The sequence below is a fragment of the Salvelinus alpinus genome, chromosome 26 (genome assembly GCF_045679555.1).
Source record: "Salvelinus alpinus chromosome 26, SLU_Salpinus.1, whole genome shotgun sequence".
NCBI lineage: Eukaryota > Metazoa > Chordata > Actinopteri > Salmoniformes > Salmonidae > Salvelinus > Salvelinus alpinus.
This window is the reverse complement of record NC_092111.1, coordinates 42,046,265-42,062,598: the sequence shown is the minus strand read 5'-3', so window position 1 is coordinate 42,062,598 and position 16,334 is coordinate 42,046,265.

The window sequence follows — 16,334 nt, the reverse complement described above, 5'->3', positions numbered from 1 at the left end:
CTAAGGACCAGGGAAGAGTTGACAACATAGTGCCCTACTTCCTCTAGTACACTAAGGACCAGGGAAGAGTTGACAACATAGTGCACTACTTCCTGTTGTACACTAAGGACCAGGGAAGAGTTGACAACATAGTGCCCTACTTCCTCTAGTACACTAAGGACCAGGGAAGAGTTGACAACATAGTGCCCTACTTCCTGTTGAACACTAAGGACCAGGGAAGAGTTGACAACATAGTGCCCTACTTCCTCTAGTACACTAAGGACCAGGGAAGAGTTGACAACATAGTGCCCTACTTCCTGTTGAACACTAAGGACCAGGGAAGAGTTGACAACATAGTACACTACTTCCTGTTGTACACTAAGGACCAGGGGAGAGTTGACAACATAGTGCACTACTTCCTGTTGTACACTAAGGACCAGGGAAGAGTTGACAACATAGTGCCCTACTTCCTGTTGAACACTAAGGACCCAGGGAAGAGTTGACAACATAGTGCCCTACTTCCTCTAGTACACTAAGGACCCAGGGGAAGAGTTGACAACATAGTGCCCTACTTCCTGTTGTACACTAAGGACCAGGGGAAGAGTTGACAACATAGTGCCCTACTTCCTGTTGAACACTAAGGACCAGGGAAGAGTTGACAACATAGTGCCCTACTTCCTCTAGTACACTAAGGACCAGGGAAGAGTTGACAACATAGTGCCCTACTTCCTCTAGTACACTAAGGACCAGGGAAGAGTTGACAACATAGTGCCCTACTTCCTCTAGTACACTAAGGACCAGGGAAGAGTTGACAACATAGTGCCCTACTTCCTGTTGAACACTAAGGACCAGGGAAGAGTTGACAACATAGTGCCCTACTTCCTCTAGTACACTAAGGACCAGGGGAAGAGTTGACAACATAGTGCCCTACTTCCTGTTGAACACTAAGGACCCAGGGAAGAGTTGACAACATAGTGCCCTACTTCCTGTTGAACACTAAGGACCAGGGAAGAGTTGACAACATAGTGCCCTACTTCCTGTTGAACACTAAGGACCAGGGAAGAGTTGACAACATAGTGCCCTACTTCCTCTAGTACACTAAGGACCAGGGAAGAGTTGACAACATAGTGCACTACTTCCTGTTGTACACTAAGGACCAGGGAAGAGTTGACAACATAGTGCCCTACTTCCTCTAGTACACTAAGGACCAGGGAAGAGTTGACAACATAGTGCCCTACTTCCTGTTGAACACTAAGGACCAGGGAAGAGTTGACAACATAGTGCCCTACTTCCTCTAGTACACTAAGGACCAGGGAAGAGTTGACAACATAGTGCCCTACTTCCTGTTGAACACTAAGGACCAGGGAAGAGTTGACAACATAGTACACTACTTCCTGTTGTACACTAAGGACCAGGGGAGAGTTGACAACATAGTGCACTACTTCCTGTTGTACACTAAGGACCAGGGAAGAGTTGACAACATAGTGCCCTACTTCCTGTTGAACACTAAGGACCCAGGGAAGAGTTGACAACATAGTGCCCTACTTCCTCTAGTACACTAAGGACCCAGGGGAAGAGTTGACAACATAGTGCCCTACTTCCTGTTGTACACTAAGGACCAGGGGAAGAGTTGACAACATAGTGCCCTACTTCCTGTTGAACACTAAGGACCAGGGAAGAGTTGACAACATAGTGCCCTACTTCCTCTAGTACACTAAGGACCAGGGAAGAGTTGACAACATAGTGCCCTACTTCCTCTAGTACACTAAGGACCAGGGAAGAGTTGACAACATAGTGCCCTACTTCCTCTAGTACACTAAGGACCAGGGAAGAGTTGACAACATAGTGCCCTACTTCCTGTTGAACACTAAGGACCAGGGAAGAGTTGACAACATAGTGCCCTACTTCCTCTAGTACACTAAGGACCAGGGAAGAGTTGACAACATAGTGCCCTACTTCCTCTAGTACACTAAGGACCAGGGAAGAGTTGACAACATAGTGCCCTACTTCCTCTAGTACACTAAGGACCAGGGGAAGAGTTGACAACATAGTGCCCTACTTCCTGTTGAACACTAAGGACCAGGGAAGAGTTGACAACATAGTACACTACTTCCTGTTGTACACTAAGGACCAGGGGAGAGTTGACAACATAGTGCACTACTTCCTGTTGTACACTAAGGACCAGGGAAGAGTTGACAACATAGTGCCCTACTTCCTGTTGAACACTAAGGACCCAGGGAAGAGTTGACAACATAGTGCCCTACTTCCTCTAGTACACTAAGGACCCAGGGGAAGAGTTGACAACATAGTGCCCTACTTCCTGTTGTACACTAAGGACCAGGGGAAGAGTTGACAACATAGTGCCCTACTTCCTGTTGAACACTAACGACCCAGGGAAGAGTTGACAACATAGTGCCCTACTTCCTGTTGTACACTAAGGACCAGGGAAGAGTTGACAACATAGTGCCCTACTTCCTCAGAAACCCTTTTTTTTTTCTCGAATAATAATTTCAATTTTGTGTAGTATGAATTAAATGGATATATCAGTATTTTTTTCTCCAAAAGAATCATTAGTTTCATGGAAAATTGTAACATACACACAGTTTATGTCTTCATGCCTTTTTGTTGTTGTTGTTGTTGTTGTTGTTGCAATGTTGAATAAAAAAGACAAAATGTTACAAAACAACTCCAGTGCACTGGCTCACTATTCTGTCCCTGCTTTTACACTATGTTTGTTACTAAGCAACATGTATCTAAGAGACACTGAATGACTCGATGTCGCCAAGTGCAGTGTTACCACGCTGATACAGTAGCCTCTACCTGACCACTGCACAACGATATGGGTCTGTTACCACGCTGATACAGTAGCCTCTACCTGACCACTGCACAACGATATGGGTCTGTTACCACGCTGATACAGTAGCCTCTACCTGACCACTGCACAACGATATGGGTCTGTTACCACGCTGATACAGTAGCCTCTACCTGACCACTGCACAACGATATGGGTCTGTTACCACGCTGATACAGTAGCCTCTACCTGACCACTGCACAACGATATGGGTCTGTTACCACGCTGATACAGTAGCCTCTACCTGACCACTGCACAACGATATGGGTCTGTTACCACGCTGATACAGTAGCCTCTACCTGACCACTGCACAACGATATGGGTCTGTTACCACGCTGATACAGTAGCCTCTACCTGACCACTGCACAACGATATGGGTCTGTTACCACGCTGATACAGTAGCCTCTACCTGACCACTGCACAACGCTATGGGTCTGTTACCACGCTGATACAGTAGCCTCTACCTGACCACTGCACAACGATATGGGTCTGTTACCACGCTGATACAGTAGCCTCTACCTGACCACTGCACAACGATTTGGGTCTGTTGCCACGCTGATACAGTAGCCTCTACCTGACCACTGCACAACGATATGGGTCTGTTACCACGCTGATACAGTAGCCTCTACCTGACCACTGCACAACGATATGGGTCTGTTACCACGCTGATACAGTAGCCTCTACCTGACCACTGCACAACGATATGGGTCTGTTACCACGCTGATACAGTAGCCTCTACCTGACCACTGCACAACGATATGGGTCTGTGTCCTGAATGGCACCCTATTCCCTACATAAAGCACAGTGGAGGCTGCTGAGGGGAGGACGGCTCATAATAATGGGTGGAACAGAGCAAATTAAATGGCATCGGACACATGGAAACCACGTGTTTGATACATTTGCTACCATTCCACCTATTCCGCTACAGCCATTACCACGAACCCGTCCTCCCCAACGAAGGTGCCACCAACCTCATGTGAAGGGAATAGGTTGATATTTGGCCTGCAATTCACAAAAAACCTTTAGACTTTTGCTACGCTTAGGCTAATGATTGTTAGGTGCCTTACAGGTGGGCAACAGCATAGCACAACTAATTCAAAAAACCTATCCTGAAGAAAGGAATGGGCCACAGCGTATTCATGCACAATTTAACTATTACAATTGTGATAACATTTGGTGGATTAAGTCATGTTTTGCCACTTAGATTTTTTTTTGCATTCTACTACTTGATGTGTCGTCCCATAGAATCAGAATGTGCAGAACAGAAAGTCCTCCAGTGCACAGACAGATTTGACCGATGGAATCTGCCATTGTTAAGAACCCCGAGAAAGGAACAGAATTCTGTGTTGCTTAGAACTCTGACTTCATAACAATCAATCAAACATTCCGAATGGCCACTACGCCATAGAGGGTTCTGGGACACCAAATAACGCAACTGGTGTACGCAACAGGAAACGCTGCACTCATTGGAAATGGACAATCTATTCATTCCATTTCTACGTACGAAATTAGATGTGCTTTCTGAAGGCAACTTTAGATTTCTCTCCTAGTCTAATTATTATTGTACTACGTCCATCCGCTCTAGAGCTTCAACTAGTTTTAAGCTATTAACACGAAACCAACTTCCAAATGTCCAGACTGCCCCAACGCGGACTGCTCGGGTAATATTTTTGATAACATTTATACACGGAGTGTACAAAACATTCAGAACACCTGTTCTTTCAATGACATAGACTGACCAGGTGAATCCAGGTGAAAGCTATGATCCCTTATTGATGTCACTTGTTAAATCCACTTCAATCAGTGTAGATGAAGGGGAGGAGACGGGTTAAAGCCTTGAGACAATTGAGACATGGATTGTGTGTGTGTGCCATTCAGAGGGTGAATGGGCAAGACAGAATATTTTAGTTCTTTTGAACAGGGTATGGTAATAGGTGCCAGGCGAACCGGTTTGAGTCAAAAACTGCAACGCTGCTGGGTTTTTCACGTTCAACAGTTTCCTGTGTGTATCAAGAATGGTCCACCACCCAAAGGACATCCAACCAACTTGACACAACTGTGTGAAGCATTGGAGTCAACATGGGCCAGCATCCCTGTGGAACGCTTTCGACACCTTGTGGAGTCCATGACCCGATAAATGGAGGCTGTTCTGAGGGAAAAAACGGGAGGTGCAGCTCAATATTAGAAATGTTTTGTACACTCAGTGTACTCTTTTAACTATCACAATATTTATATTCAATGGCAATTGAAAGGCCAATAGACTTTAACGGTAAAAATGTTTTAAATAATCTAGAACTACCTCCTCTTCCACTGTTTAAGCTATCAACTTTTGGGGCAGCAGGTAGCCTAGTGGTTAGAGCGTTGGGCCAGTAACCAGAAGGTTGCTAGATCGAATCCCCGAGCTGACAAGGTACAAATCGGTCGCTATGCCACTGAACAAGGCCCACTGTTCCTAGGCTGTCATTGAAAATAAGAATTTGTTCTTAACTGACTTGCCTAGTTAAATGGAGGTCAGAGAAAACTCCAAACCAACTTGGAGATGTTCAGACTGCCCCGACTTAAACCAGCTAAACTGAACGACTCACATTCTCCCTTAATTGAGCCCCACAATTATAATACCCATAAAACTTAGCGTTCAAACACGGAAATAGATTTTTCACTATTCATATGGATTCCAGAAACACTTCAATGAAGGTGTCAAGATCGACGCCGGACAGGAGAAGCAGGTACGGGGAGTCAGACATTTATTAGGGAACAGACAAGGAAACAAGACAGGAACTGCGTCAGAACACGGGTAACACGAATATGAGACAATTAATCCCGAAGCAGGTAACAGAGCAGACAGATATAGGGAAGGTAATGACACAAGCAATGAGCAAGAATTTCGCGATTGGGATAAGTTTTTCAAAACCAAGTGAAATTACACAAAAAGTGTCAGGACACTTCTATAATAAGACATTTACATAAAAAATGTAGATTTTGTAAATAAAATTAAAAAAATAACTTATCCTTTAATTGAAAAGTGGTTTTGTATTTGTACCAGAACAAACTAAACAAAAATATAAACTCAAAATGTGAATTGTTGGTCCCATGTTTCATGAGCTGAAATAAGAAGAGCCAAGAAATATCCATTAGCACAACAAGCTTATTTCTATCAAATTTGGTTCACAAATCTGTTTACATCCCTGTTAGTGAGCATTTATCCTTTACCAATATAATCCATCCACCTGACAGGTGTGATATGTCAAGAAGCTGATTAAACAGCATGATCATTACACAGGTGCACCTTGTGCTGGGGTCAATAAAAGGCCACTCTTAAATGTGCAGTTTTGTCACACAACACAATGCCACATATGTCTCAAGTTTTGATGACTGCAAGAATCTCCACCAGAGCTGTTGCCAGAGAATCGAATGTTCATTTCTCTACCATAAGCAAAGTCATTTTACAGAGTTTGGTAGTACGTCCAACCGAATCATCAGCATACATAGACACGCATGCTTTGTTTAATGCCAGTGGCAGGTCATTGGTAAAAAATTGAAAAGAGTAGAGGTTCTAGAGAGCTGCCATGCGGTACACCACACTTTAAATGTTTGACATTAGAGAAGCTTCCATTAAAGAAAAGCCTTTGAGTTCTATTAGATAGATGTCTCTGAATCCACGATATGGCAGAGGTTGAAAAGCCATAACACACATTTTCTCAACAACAGGTTATGGTCAATAATATCAAAGGCTGCACTGAAATCAGTTCGCTGCCACAATCTTCTTAATATACATTTCTTTCAACCAATCATCAGTCATTTGTGTCAGTGTAGTACATGTTGAGTGACCTTCTCTATAAGCATGCTGAAAGTCTGTTGTTCATTTGTTTACGGAAAAATTGCATTGTATTTGGTCAACAACAAAGACTTTCGCTTCCCTCCAGGCCTGAGGACCAAGACTTTCCTCTTTGCTCAGATAAAATATATGACAGATAGGAATGACTTTAGAGTCAGCTACCATCCTCAGTAGCTTTGTTAATGCAAGGAGGTTTGTCATTATTGATTGAAAACAATAATTTTTCCACCTCTCCCACACTAACTTTACAAAATTTTTACTTTTCTTTCATTATTCGTTTATTTATGCATAAGTACGATGGCTCATTGTTTGTTTGCCCATTTTACCAATGAAGTGAATCATTAAAATAATTGGCAAATGGATTTGTGATGAATAAGCCATCTTCTATGATCGCTTTGAGGCAAGTAACACTGAAACATGCATGAGAGCATCAGCTGTTCTGGACGACTGCATGAAACCACTTGAGTGTTGCATTAGCAGTATGCTTAGGGTCATTGTCCTGCTGGAAGGTGAACCTCCGTCCCAGTCTCAAATCTCTGGAAGACTGAAACAGTTTTCCCTCAAGAATTTCCCTGTATTTTATTTTTATTTTTTTTATTTATTTTTAATTTTAGCCCCTTTTCTCCCCAATTTTCGTGGTATCCAATCGCTAGTAATTACTATCTTGTCTCATCGCTACAACTCCCGTACGGGCTCGGGAGAGACGAAGGTCGAAAGTCATGCGTCCTCCGAAGCACAACCCAACCAAGCCGCACTGCTTCTTAACACAGCGCGCCTCCAACCCGGAAGCCATCCGCACCAATGTGTCGGAGGAAACACCGTGCACCCGCCCCCCTCGGTTAGCGCGCACTGCGCCCGGCCCGCCACAGGAGTCGCTGGAGCGCGATGAGACAAGGATATCCCTACCGGCCAAACCCTCCCTAACCCGGACGACGCTAAGCCAATTGTGCGTCGCCCCACGGACCTCCCGGTCGCGGCCGGCTGCGACAGAGCCTGGGCGCGAACCCAGACTCTGGTGGCGCAGCATAGCACTGCGATGCAGTGCTCTAGACCACTGCGCCACCCGGGAGGCTGAATTTCCCTGTATTTAGCGGCATCCATCATTCCTTCAATTCAGACCATTTTCCCAGTTCCTGCCGATGAAAAATGTCCCCACAACATGATGCTGCCACTACCATGCTTCACTGTGGGGATGGTGTTCTTTGGGTGATGAGAGGTGTTGGGGTTGCGCCAGACATTGCGTTTTCCAAAAAACTTTTGTCTCATCTGACCAGAGCACCTTCTTCAATATGTTTGGGGAGTCTCCAACATGCCTTTTGGTGAACACCAAACATGTTTGCTTATTTCTTTCTTTAAGCAATGTTTTTTTTTCTGGCCACTCTTCCGTAAAGCCCAGCTCTGTGGAGTGTATGGCTTAAAATGGTCCTCTGGACAGATATTCCAATCTCCGATGTGGAGCTTTGCAGCTCCTTCAGGGTTATATTTGGTCTCTTTGTTGCCTCTCTGATTAATGCCCTCCTTGCCTGGTCCGTGAGTTTTGGTGGGCGGCCCTCTCTTGGCAGGTTTGTTGTGGTGCCATATTCTTTCCATTTTTTAATAATGGATTTAATGGTGCTACGTGGGATGTTCAAAGTTTCAGATATTTTTTTATAACCCAACCCTGATCTGTACTTCTCCACAACTTTGTCCCTGACCTGTTTGGAGAGCTCCTTGGTCTTCATGGTGCCGCTTGCTTGGTGGTGTTGCAGATTCTGGGGCCTTTCAGAACAGGTGTATATCTACTGAGATCATGTGACACTTAGATTGCACACAGGTGGACTTTATTTAACTAATTATGTGACTTCTGAAGGTAATTGGTTGCACCAGATCTTATTTAGTGGATTCATAGCAAAGGGGGTGAATACATATACACGCACCACTTTTCTGTTTTTAATTCTGAAACAAGTTATTTTTTTCATTTCACTTCACCAATTTGGATTTTTTTGTGTATGTCCATTACATGAAATCCACATGAATATCCATTTAAATTCCAGGTTTTAATGCAACAAAATAGAAAAAACGCCAAGGGGGATGAATACTTTTGCAAGCCACTGTATGTTTAAATTGAATTGAGAAGTTAATTCAAACAGTACATTAGTTATACTGTCTCATACTGGAGGCAACACCTGTTAGGTTCTACGCAAAGGAGCCGTATTTGTGCGGCTGAAATCTCGGAACGGAACGCAAACGGAGCTCCGTAGATCACTTTGCGTAGACTGTGAAATCACGGCGGAACGCTTTCACAGCCTCAAGACAGACCTGGGCTCGGGGCACCAGGGAGAAAAGTACTTTAATTATCAGCACAGTCGTCATTTAGCTAATGAAGACTACAGTGACGTTGAGTGGATGGCGATGGAGGAGGTGAAAGGGAGATGGAAGCTAAAACGACAGAAGTATGGAGAGTCCTATATGATGTAGTAAAACGCTCAGGCTTGCCTTTGTTTCAGAGTCTGACTAGCTGGTTGGTGTACTCCGCCATGTCCCAGATCACATTGAGGAAGTAAGCCTGGTTTCAGTACACATTCTGACCAAAGGGCTAACTCTGGGCATAAATCAAATCAAATTTCAAATGTATTTATATAGCCCTGCGTACATCAGCTGATATCTCAAAGTGCTGTACAGAAACCCAGCCTAAAACCCCAAACAGCAAGCAATGCAGGTGTAGAAGCACGGTGGCTAGGAAAAACTCCCTTCCATGCATAGGCATGGAACTTAACGCCCAAAACCACAGAAAGTATCGCTGATTAGAAGTAACCAGGTTACTGAGGGAAATGGAATGTGTCCACTCTTGGAATAAAGGTGAGCAAGAAAATAAATGATTGATTCCACTACAGATAAAATGTAATCCCTCCCCAAAAATTCATTCATAAAACCCAGTAAAACATTAACCATAGAGAAATGACCATTACTATATCATAGCTGCTACGGTTTATTACAGTATCTATAAACTATGTTAGTGGTTAGCTAGTTAACCATCAATCTGCTGGTGTCTCTATCTGGGTTTCTTCCAGACAGAGAGGCTAAAGTCCCTCTGCTTTGTTCACTGTGGCTGGTTGTGGTCACACATTTCATGTAGGCCGTGGACAGAGTGGACAGACAGTTGATTGACAGGTGGTCCTAGCCTATAGCAGAGCCCGACTCACTTTAAAAGTCCAGGAAGAGTGCGTGGCACTTGAGTCTGAGGTTGGACATGAGCTTCCTCATCATTTGCTGAGTGTCACAGTGGGCAGAGCCTAGAGTCAGACTGTAGCTCAGGGATTTATTTATTTAGTTATTTCACCTTTATTTAACCAGGTCGGCCAGTTGGGAACAAGTTCTCATTTACAACTGCCACCTGGCCAAGAATAAAGCAAAGCAGTGCGACAAAAACAACAACACAGAGTTACACATAAACAAACGTAGAGTCAATAACACAATAGAAAAATCTGTATACAGTGTGTGCAAATGAAGTAAGGAGGTAAGGCAATAAATAGGCCAATAGTGGCGAAGTAATTACAATTGAGCAAATTAACACTGAAGTGATAGATGTGCAGATGACGATGTGCAATATAGGCCGACGTATCTGAGAGGAGAATAAATAAAGAAAGATAGAAAGCATCCAGGACTAGAAACCCAACAGGTTAGGCTGTGTCTACTTTAATCACAATGAATACAACCAGTTACATACATCTTAACCCATTTGTTCTTACCAATTCATTTCCTATGCTTCCGAGTAGATGGACTGACCCCCACCCCAGACCCACACGGATGGGAGTTTACTGTTGATTTAGAGGACATTTAAGAGATCCAGGGTGCCCTCTAATGGTGAGAGTTGGGAGTTATTCAGGACGTGTGTTTGACAGACAAGTTGGCATGTGATCTAAAGGTGAATCCAATGTTCTGGGATCAGGTTTAGGATTGATCACCTGTACAGCAGTCAAACAATGAAGTTAGTTACTAGTTTAAATAGAAGTTAGTTACTAGTTTAAATAGAAGTTAGGTACTAGTTTAAATAGAATTAACTACTAGTTTAAATAGAAGTTAGTTACTAGTTTAAATAGAAGTTAGTTACTAGTTTAAATAGAAGTTAGTTACTAGTTTAAATAGAAGTGAGTTACTAGTTTAAATAGAAGTGAGTTACTAGTTTAAATAGAAGTGAGTTACTAGTTTAAATAGAAGTGAGTTACTAGTTTAAATAGAAGTGAGTTACTAGTTTAAATAGAAGTTAGTTACTAGTTTAAATAGAAGTTAGTTACTAGTTTAAATAGAAGTTAGTTACTAGTTTAAATAGAAGTTAGTTACTAGTTTAAATAGAAGTTAGTTCCTAGTTTAAATAGAAGTTAGTTACTAGTTTAAATAGAAGTTAGTTACTAGTTTAAATAGAAGAGAAAAGCCACTGGTAGAAAAATAGCAGAAAGTAAGATCTGTTATGCTCCTCCATCAGTACGTCAAATGTTATTTATACATTATATATTTATACATTATATATTTATACATTATATATTTATACATTTACATTTACATTTACATTTAAGTCATTTAGCAGACGCTCTTATCCAGAGCGACTTACAAATTGGTGCATTCACCTTATGATATCCAGTGGAACAACCACTTTACAATAGTGCATCTAACTCTTTTAAGGGGGAGGGGGGGGTTAGGAGGATTACTTTATCCTATCCTAGGTATTCCTTAAAGAGGTGGGGTTTCAGGTGTCTCCGGAAGGTGGTGATTGACTCCGCTGACCTGGCGTCGTGAGGGAGTTTGTTCCACCATTGGGGTGCCAGAGCAGCGAACAGTTTTGACTGGGCTGAGCGGGAACTGTACTTCCTCAGAGGTAGGGAGGCGAGCAGGCCAGAGGTGGATGAACGCAGTGCCCTTGTTTGGGTGTAGGGCCTGATCAGAGCCTGAAGGTACGGAGGTGCCGTTCCCCTCACAGCTCCGTAGGCAAGCACCATGGTCTTGTAGCGGATGCGAGCTTCAACTGGAAGCCAGTGGAGAGAGCGGAGGAGCGGGGTGACGTGAGAGAACTTGGGAAGGTTGAACACCAGACGGGCTGCGGCGTTCTGGATGAGTTGTAGGGGTTTAATGGCACAGGCAGGGAGCCCAGCCAGCAGCGAGTTGCAGTAATCCAGACGGGAGATGACAAGTGCCTGGATTAGGACCTGCACCGCTTCCTGTGTGAGGCAGGGTCGTACTCTGCAAATGTTGTAGAGCATGAACCTACAGGAACGGGTCACCGCCTTGATGTGAGTTGAGAACGACAGGGTGTTGTCCAGGATCACGCCAAGGTTCTTAGCGCTCTGGGAGGAGGACACAATGGAGTTGTCAACCGTGATGGCGAGATCATGGAACGGGCAGTCCTTCCCTGGGAGGAAGAGCAGCTCTGTCTTGCCGAGGTTCAGCTTGAGGTGGTGATCCGTCATCCACACTGATATGTCTGCCAGACATGCAGAGATGCGATTCGCCACCTGGTTATCAGAGGGGGGAAAGGAGAAGATTAATTGTGTGTCGTCTGCATAGCAATGATAGGAGAGGCCATGTGAGGATATGACAGAGCCAAGTGACTTGGTGTATAGCGAGAATAGGAGAGGGCCTAGAACAGAGCCCTGGGGGACACCAGTGGTGAGAGCACGTGGTGCGGAGACAGATTCTCGCCACGCCACCTGGTAGGAGCGACCTGTCAGGTAGGACGCAATCCAAGCGTGGGCCGCGCCGGAGATGCCCAGCTCGGAGAGGGTGGAGAGGAGGATCTGATGGTTCACAGTATCAAAGGCAGCCGATAGGTCTAGAAGGATGAGAGCAGAGGAGAGAGAGTTAGCTTTAGCAGTGCGGAGCGCCTCCGTGACACAGAGAAGAGCAGTCTCAGTTGAATGACTAGTCTTGAAACCTGACTGATTTGGATCAAGAAGGTCATTCTGAGAGAGATAGCAGGAGAGCTGGCCAAGGACGGCACGTTCAAGAGTTTTGGAGAGAAAAGAAAGAAGGGATACTGGTCTGTAGTTGTTGACATCGGAGGGATCGAGTGTAGGTTTTTTCAGAAGGGGTGCAACTCTCGCTCTCTTGAAGACGGAAGGGACGTAGCCAGCGGTCAAGGATGAGTTGATGAGCGAGGTGAGGTAAGGGAGAAGGTCTCCGGAAATGGTCTGGAGAAGAGAGGAGGGGATAGGGTCAAGCGGGCAGGTTGTTGGGCGGCCGGCCGTCACAAGACGCGAGATTTCATCTGGAGAGAGAGGGGAGAAAGAGGTCAAAGCACAGGGTAGGGCAGTGTGAGCAGAACCAGCGGTGTCGTTTGACTTAGCAAACGAGGATCGGATGTCGTCGACCTTCTTTCAAAATGGTTGACGAAGTCATCCGCAGAGAGGGAGGAGGGGGGAGGAGGGGGAGGAGGATTCAGGAGGGAGGAGAAGGTGGCAAAGAGCTTCCTAGGGTTAGAGGCAGATGCTTGGAATTTAGAGTGGTAGAAAGTGGCTTTAGCAGCAGAGACAGAAGAGGAGAATGTAGAGAGGAGGGAGTGAAAGGATGCCAGGTCCGCAGGGAGGCGAGTTTTCCTCCATTTCCGCTCGGCTGCCCGGAGCCCTGTTCTGTGAGCTCGCAGTGAGTCGTCGAGCCACGGAGCAGGAGGGGAGGACCGAGCCGGCCTGGAGGATAGGGGACATAGAGAGTCAAAGGATGCAGAAAGGGAGGAGAGGAGGGTTGAGGAGGCAGAATCAGGAGATAGGTTGGAGAAGGTTTGAGCAGAGGGAAGAGATGATAGGATGGAAGAGGAGAGAGTAGCGGGGGAGAGAGAGCGAAGGTTGGGACGGCGCGATACCATCCGAGTAGGGGCAGTGTGGGAAGTGTTAGATGAGAGCGAGAGGGAAAAGGATACAAGGTAGTGGTCGGAGACTTGGAGGGGAGTTGCAGTGAGATTAGTGGAAGAACAGCATCTAGTAAAGATGAGGTCAAGCGTATTGCCTGCCTTGTGAGTAGGGGGGGAAGGTGAGAGGGTGAGGTCAAAAGAGGAGAGGAGTGGAAAGAAGGAGGCAGAGAGGAATGAGTCAAAGGTAGACGTGGGGAGGTTAAAGTCACCCAGAACTGTGAGAGGTGAGCCATCCTCAGGAAAGGAACTTATCAGGGCGTCAAGCTCATTGATGAACTCTCCAAGGGAACCTGGAGGGCGATAAATGATAAGGATGTTAAGCTTGAAAGGGCTGGTAACTGTGACAGCATGGAATTCAAAGGAGGCGATAGACAGATGGGTCAGGGGAGAAAGAGAGAATGTCCACTTGGGAGAGATGAGGATCCCAGTGCCACCGCCCCGCTGACCAGAAGCTCTCGGGGTGTGCGAGAACACGTGGGCAGACGAGGCGAGAGCAGTAGGAGTAGCAGTGTTGTCAGTGGTAATCCATGTTTCCGTCAGTGCCAAGAAGTCGAGGGACTGGAGGGACGCATAGGCTGAGATGAACTCTGCCTTGTTGGCCGCAGATCGGCAGTTCCAGAGGCTGCCGGAGACCTGGAACTCCACGTGGGTCGTGCGCGCTGGGACCACCAGGTTAGAATGGCAGCGGCCACGCGGTGTGAAGCGTTTATACAGCCCTTTAACTTCCAACATCCTGCTACACCTCCTCTTTCTGTCAGCGTTATCCACACAGTAGTCATGGTTACAACCCTAACAGTCATGTAGTCATTAAACATGGTTACAACCCTAACAGTCATGTAGTCATTAAACATGGTTACAACCCTAACAGTCATCCATAGTCATTGACATGGTTTTAACCCTAACAGTCATCCATAGTCATTGACAATGGTGTCATTAGACTGACTGAAGTATGTAGAGAGTTCACAGAGAAACTAAGTCATTAAAGAATAGGGGGTCGTTTGACACAAAGACTAAGTATGTCAACACAGCCGACACGGGCCGAAACAGCCGACACGGGCCGAAACAGCCGACACGGGCCGAAACAGCCGACACGGGCCGACACAGGCCGACACGGGCCAACACAGCCGACACGGGCCGACACAGCCGACACGGGCCGAAACAGACGCTGGTCTGGGCGGGGTGTCTATTGATCTATTGCTCCTGTGTGAGGTGTTGTGGCTGCGGTTGAGGGCGATGTCTTTTAGGGTCCGGGCGAAGGTGGGCACTGCTGCCTTGTATAGGTGGACCTGGTCGTTAAGGGCTGTTCAAGTCCAGGGTGGAGTGGTGGGCCAGGTCGACATTTGGTTTTTCAGGCACAGTCACGAGAAATACTTGCATTTACCCGCTGTATGGTAGCAAGGTGGACCCTCACTGAAATGAAGGATAAACTCACCCAGCTGGAGCTAAAGCAGGTGGAGCTGGAACAGCAGGTGAACACACTCCAGTCAGCACAAAAAAGTTGTCCAGCTCAGCAACACCCCCCCAACCAGACCCGGAGAGCGACACGTCTGCATTTTGGACTGTGCTGAGACAACATAAACAGGAGACAGAGCAGGAGAAGAACAGAACACTAGAGAAGGTGAGAACGATGACGTGTGACAGATTACAACCCATTAGAGAGCTGGCCACCCCCACAGAGAAGCCAGCAGATCAGCCCACCTCCGACCCTGACCATAACCTGGTCACTTTAATAATGTTTACATACTGCTTTACTCATCTCATATACAGTGGGGAGAACAAGTATTTGATACACTGCCGATTTTGCAGGTTTTCCTACTTACAAAGCATGTAGAGGTCTGTAATTTTTATCATAGGTACACTTCAACTGTGAGAGACGGAATCTAAAACAAAAATCGAGAAAATCACATTGTAGGATTTTTAAGTAATTAATTTGCATTTTATTGCATGACATAAGTATTTGATCACCTACCGACCAGTAAGAATTCCGACTCTCACAGACCTGTTAGTTTTTCTTTAAGAAGCCCACCTGTTCTCCACTCATTACCTGTATTAACTGCACCTGTTTGAGCTCGTTACCTGTATAAAAGACACCTGTCCATACACTCAATCAAATAGACTCCAACCTCTCCACAATGGCCAAGACCAGAGAGATGTGTAAGGACATCAGGGGTAAATTGTAGACCTGCACAAGGCTGGGATGGGCTACAGGACAATAGGCAAGCAGCTTGTTGAGAAGGCAACAACTGTTGGCGCAATTATTAGAAAATGGAAGAAGTTCAAGATGACGGTCAATCACCCTCGGTCTGGGGCTCCATGCAAGATCTCACCTCGTGGGGCATCAATGATCATGAGGAAGGTGAGGGATCAGCCCAGAACTACACGGCAGGACCTGGTCAATGACCTGAAGAGAGCTGGGACCACAGTCTCAAAGAAAACCATTAGTAACACACTACGCCGTCATGGATTAAAATCCTGCAGTGCACGCAAGGTCCCCCTGCTCAAGCCAGCGCATGTCCAGGCAAGTCTGAAGTTTGCCAATGACCATCTGGATGATGCAGAGGAGGAAGGGGAGAAGGTCATGTGGTCTGATGAGACAAAAATAGAGATTTTTGGTCTAAACTCCACTTGCCGTGTTTGGAGGAAGAAGAAGGATGAGTACAACCCCAAGAACACCATCCCAACCGTGAAGCATGGAGGTGGAAACATCATTCTTTGGGGATGCTTTTCTGCAAAGGGGACAGGACGACTGCACCGTATTGAGGGGAGGATGTATGGGGCCATGTATCGCGAGA